The following is a 6,237-nucleotide window of genomic DNA, read 5'->3' on the forward strand; positions in this document are numbered from 1 at the left end:
GAGCCCCGCCCCGCCCCATGGGCCGCCCGTAGGCTGAAGTACACGTCACTCAGGCTTAGCCGCCTATCTATTGGTTGTCCACGCGCCACTCAGGACCAGTACGCACTGTTCACTGGTCGAAATGGTGGTGATCCCTCCTCTGTCATCTGTGCCGGTATTGTGCGTCCCACCTTGCTTCGGGGATGGACTGCGAATCCCAGCGTTCATTGCATCGAGGGAAGGCCTGTCTTCAGAAGCTGGAGGCGCAATGTCTTTCGGGACTTGTAGTTTTTATTAATAACAATTCTAACGGCCAAAAAATCAAAACTCGTGGTACTTAATGTAGAACGTTTGCAAAATCTCGAAGACTCCAAAGGAGAAAGTAAAACTCATCACTGATCCCACCAATGAGCGGTTACTGGTAATATTTTGTTGTATTCCTATCCCGTCTTTTTTCTAGACGGGTGTAAAAGATTGCCGTTAGACAACTTAATTTTTTTCAGGTAACAGTCAATAATGAACACTGACCAGTGGCACTGAATATTTTCTCACGGCATAATTTTTTTAATTTAAAAATATTATTTATTTTGAACACAAGATGCAGGTTACAAAGTGCATCTAATGAAAAGAAACACACAGTACCCCCGTGGGGATCTAGTGGTTAAGAATCCGCGTTGCAATGCAGGGGACGCAGGTTCGATCCCTCAACGCAGGTTGAGATCCCACCTGCCACAATTAGGACCTCTTGCAGCCAAGTAAATTTAAAAGAATAGATGACCCCAATGATCTTCACATTTTGTATACAGTCACTCCCCACATCACATCAGGGCTGGTCTGTGTGACCAGTTGAATACTGTGGAAGTGACAGTGTGACTTCCAAGACTGGATCTTTTAGGTCCTTTATGACTTCCACCTTGTTCTCTCTAATCACCTTTTCTGTGGGAAACCAGCTACTGCATTTCGAGGATACTCAAGCAGCTTTGCGGAGAGGCTCACGTGGAGAGGAACTGAGGCTCCCTGCAAACATCCAGCAACAGCATGCCAGCCACACGATTGAACTTAATTGGAAGTGAACCCTCCAGCCCCCATCAAATCTTTGGGTGATCCTGGCCCCAGCCCAAGGTCATGGGAGACCCCAAGCCTGAACGACCCAGTTAACTCACTTCTGTAGGATTCCTTTTTTTCCCCTCATCACACATGTGGGATCTTAGTTCCCCAATCAGGGACTGAACTCATGCCTGCTGCATTGGAAGCAGGGAGTCTTAACCACTAGACCACCCGGGAATTCCCCAGATGTTTTAAATGAGCATCTAGTGATGTCTCTTCCAGCTTAAACCCTCCCATGAAGGGGAAGACCTTCCACAGCTTTCCATTGCCCCCCTACTAAAACCATGACTACACGACCTGCTGGGCCAGGCCCCTCTTGCCCTCTGCTCCTTCATCTCCCACTGGGAAGAGCTTGGATTTTATGGAGGGAGAGGCAGATTGGGGGTTAAACTTGGGGAGGGAGTTCAAATAGGCTGATAGTCTAAAAGATAGTCTGCCTGCTGGCAGTGAACAAGCATTAAATGGGCTTAAATGGGAACTGAAAATATTTGAAACACATTATTCACATTCTTGGCTGGTGAGATGGTTTAGGCAGATTGTGAGAGGGGGAGAAATTAAATACCAGAAAGGGTCAGAGAAGAGAAAACAAATCCTTTTTAAAGAGACAGAGCTGGCCAGTGGCCTCTGCACTTGTGATTAGATCAGTGGTTCTAATACGAATCGTCCAGGAACTTTGTTAAGACAAACATTAATGCTCCAGCCCCACTCTGGAGCCATGCCACCAGGACCTGTGGATTGGAGGGTGGGACCAGGCACTGGTGGCCTTTTACAGTGAATATATTAATATTTTTATTCACCACAAGAAAAGAAATGATAATTACATAATGCGATGGAGGTGCTCCAAGATAGTGGTAGTAATCACACTGCAATGTGTAATTGTATGTACAGATCACTGTGTGTCAAATTATCATAGTTACAATACAATCTCAGACAGTATTCTATGTCAATTATAGCTCCATTAAAAAAAAAAAAAAATATATATATATATATTTTTTTTTTTGCTGCATCACTTGGCTTATAGGAATTTAGTTCCTGGACCAGGGATTGAACCTGGACCCTCCTCGGCAGAGTCCTAACCACTGGACCACCGGGAATTCTCTTAAAATTTTTTAATAAAATAATTGTACTTATTTATTTTTGGCTGTGCCGGGTCTTTGCTGCTCCTCGGGCTTTTTCTTGAGTTGTGGTGCTCAAGCTTCTCATTGTGGTGGCTTCTCTTGTTACCGAGCACAAACTTAGGGCACGTGGGCTCAGCAGTTGCAGCTCCCAGGCTCTAGAGCACAGGCTCAGTAGTTGTGGCTCCTGGTTTTAGTTGCTCCGCAGCATGTGGGATCAAACCCATGTCCCCTGCATTGGCAGGTGGATTCTTTACCCCCAAGCTACCAGGGAAGCCCTAAGATTTGTTTTAAAAGAATATATTTGTATCAAGAACTGATTAGATGTCAGGGACTGTTCCAACATCTCTGGACACAATAGTGAATTCAATAAACCAAAGAGATAAACAAGAGGTAAAGAATAAGCTTTGGTGGCAGCCCATTTCAGAATGTGGAGGTGGATTACAACTGCATACTGTGAAGCCCATAGATCAGCCATTTATTCAGGTCGTCCTTGAACAAGATTTCAATATTTTGTCCAACGAGGTGTTCATGGCTCATTCCTCACCCTCTGTTTTGCTCTGAGCAAGCTTAAGTCTGGCTTCTCTTCTCCCCAGATCAGATCAGATCAGTCGCTCAGTCGTGTCCGACTCTGCGACCCCATGAATCGCAGCATGCCAGGCCTCCCTGTCCATCACCAACTCCTGGAGTTCACTGAGACTCACGTCCGAGTCAGTGATGCCATCCAGCCATCTCATCCTCTGTCGTCCCCTTCTCCTCCTGCCCCCAATCCTTCCCAGCATCAGAGTCTTTTCCAATGAGTCAACTCTTTGCATGAGGTGGCCAAAGTACTGGAGTTTCAGCTTCAGCATCATTCCTTCCAAAGAAATCCCAGGGCTGATCTCCTTCAGAATGGACTGGTTGGATCTCCTTGCAGTCCAAGGGACTCTCAAGAGTCTTCTCCAACACCACAATTCAAAAGCATCAATTCTTCGGTGCTCAGCCTTCTTCACAGTCCAACTCTCACATCCATACATGACCACAGGAAAAACCATAGCCTTAACTAGACGAACCTTTGTTGGCAAAGTAATGTCTCTGCTTTTGAACATGCTATCTAGGTTGGTCATAACTTTCCTTCCAAGGAGTAAGCGTCTTTTAATTTCGTGGCTGCAGTCACCATCTGCAGTGATTTTAGAGCCCAGAAAAATAAAGTCTGACACTGTTTCCACTGTTTCCCCATTTATTTCCCATGAAGTGGTGGGACCGCATGCCATGATCTTCGTTTTCTGAATGTTGAGCTTTAAGCCAACTTTTCACTCTCCACTTTCACTTTCATCAAGAGGCTTTTTAGTTCCTCTTCACTTTCTGCCATAAGGGTGGTGTCATCTGCATATCTGAGGTTAGTGATATTTCTCCCGGCAATCTTGATTCCAGCTTGTGTTTCTTCCAGTCCAGCGTTTCTCATGATGTACTCTGCATAGAAGTTCAATAAACAGGGTGACAATATACAGCCTTGACGAACTCCTTTTCCTATTTGGAACCAGTCTGTTGTTCCATGTTGCTTCCTGACCTGCATACAAATTTCTCAAGAGGCAGATCAGGTGGTCTGGTATTCCCATCTCTTTCAGAATTTTCCACAGTTTATTGTGATCCACACAGTCAAAGGCTTTGGCATAGTCAATAAAGCAGAAATAGATGCTTTTCTGGAACTCTCTTGCTTTTTCCATGATCCAGCGGATGTTGGCAATTTGATCTCTGGTTCCTCTGCCTTTTCTAAAACCAGCTTGAGTATCAGGAAGTTCACAGTTCACATATTGCTGAAGCCTGGCTTGGAGAATTTTGAGCATCACTTTACTAGCGTGTGAGATGAGTGCAATTGTGCGGTAGTTTGAGCATTCTTTGGCATTGCCTTTCTTTGGGATTGGAATGAAAACTGACCTTTTTCAGTCCTGTGGCCACTGCTGAGTTTTCCAAATTTGCTGGCATATTGAGTGCAGCACTTTCACAGCATCATCTTTCAGGATTTGGAATAGCTCAACTGGAATTCCATCACCTCCACTAGCTTTGTTCGTAGTGATGCTTTCTAAGGCCCACTTGACTTCACATTCCAGAATGTCTGGCTCTGGGTCAGTGATCACACCATCGTGATTATCTGGGTCGTGAAGATCTTTTTTGTACAGTTCTTCTGTGTATTCTTGCCATCTCTTCTTAATATCTTCTGCTTCTGTTAGGTCCATACAATTTCTGTCCTTTATCGAGCTCATCTTTGCATGAAATGTTCCTTTGGTATCTCTGATTTTCTTGAAGAGATCCCTAGTCTTTCCCATTCTGTTGTTTTCCTCTATTTCTTTGCACTGATCGCTGAAGAAGGCTTTCTTATCTCTTCTTGCTATTCTTTGGAACTCTGCATTCAGATGTTTATATCTTTCCTTTTCTCCTTTGCTTTTCGCTTCTCTTCTTTTCACAGCTATTTGTAAGGCCTTCCCAGACAGCCATTTTGCTTTTTTGCATTTCTTTTCTATGGGAATGGTCTTGATCCCTGTCTCCTGTACAATGTCACGAACCTCATTCCATAGTTCGTCAGGCACTCTATCTATCAGATCTAGGCCCTTAAATCTATTTCTCACTTCCACTGTATAATCATAAGGGATTTGATTTAGGTCATACCTGAATGGTCTAGTGGTTTTCCCTACTTTCTTCAATTTAAGTCTGAATTTGGCAGTAAGGAGTTCATGGTCTGAGCCACAGTCAGCTCCTGGTCTTGTTTTTGCTGACTGTATAGAGCTTCTCCATCTTTGGCTGCAAAGAATATAATCAATCTGATTTCGGTGTTGACCATCTGGTGATGTCCATGTATAGAGTCTTCTCTTGTGTTGTTGGAAGAGGGTGTTTGTTATGACCAGTGCATTTTCTTGGCAAAACTCTATTAGTCTTTGCCCTGCTTCAATCCGTATTCCAAGGCCAAATTTGCCTGTTATTCCAGGTGTTTCTTGACTTCCTACTTTTGCATTCCCACTCACCCTCAAATGTAGTTTCCCTCGCCTCCTGAGGACTGAAAAGTGGGACTGGCCCCCTTGTCAGCTTCTCCTGAGAACCGCTGACCCATAGAAGACACACTTCCTGAGTGTTTTGCCAACCATGGTGGTTACTTTTCCTCAACTCATCAACTTCCCCTTTATGGGGAACTCCTCTTACTCTAGACAAGTAAAGACTTTTTCTGTTCGATTCTGAGAAGCTTGCATATTTCTGAGCTCAGAGCATTCTCCTTACTGCAAGTGGGCTTTTTGAATAAAGTTCTCTCAGTCCAGATTTGTTTTTATTTGACATCTCCATAAAGTTCTCTGGCATTCTTCATTTGGCTACTTCCTGGTTTTTTAATTGCTCTTGGGAAGCTTATCTGATTTTTCTGTTAATTTCCTGATTGGTTACTGCTTGTATATAGTATTTTTCTTGACTGAATGCACCTCTCCACATTATATCCTCCCACACCTAGGTATTCTCTTCCTTGTAAAAATAACTTCAAGGATGTATTCCAGAAAGTGAAGAGATGAACCCAGAGAAGAGGAGGTGGTGGGTTGTGAGGGTTTTCTACATGAAGGATCAGGTCTCCCTATGACAATCCGAATCCTTTTTTTTCCCCCCCCTATCTTTTGGCCATGGAGGATCTTAGCTCCCTAACCAGGGATCAAACCCCATGCCCTCTGCAGTGGAAGTGCAGCGTCTTAGACACTGGACTGCCAGGAAAGCCCCTATGAGATTTTGGATAATACTTATTTCCTTCTTCCCATTTTGGGGGGATTTTTCAAAAGATTTTACCATGAAGATTGCTTTTGTAAGCTGGGGTGGCTGAGTGGAAGGGCAGAAGTGCCATTTGGTTTCTTTTCCCCAGCTTTATTGAGATATAATTAGTGTATACGTTTGTGTTTAAGATGCACAAAGTGATGATTCGATATGCAATATATATTGAGAAGTGAGTACCTCATTATAAGGTTAGCTAGAGTTGCCTCACTGGAAAAGACTCTGATGCTGGGAGGGATTGGGGGCAGGAGGAGAAGGG

Source organism: Bos grunniens, chromosome 18, assembly GCF_055505025.1.
Source record: "Bos grunniens cultivar Pamir isolate PY7600 chromosome 18, Bosgru_T2T1.0, whole genome shotgun sequence".
In the NCBI taxonomy this organism is placed as follows: domain Eukaryota; kingdom Metazoa; phylum Chordata; class Mammalia; order Artiodactyla; family Bovidae; genus Bos; species Bos grunniens.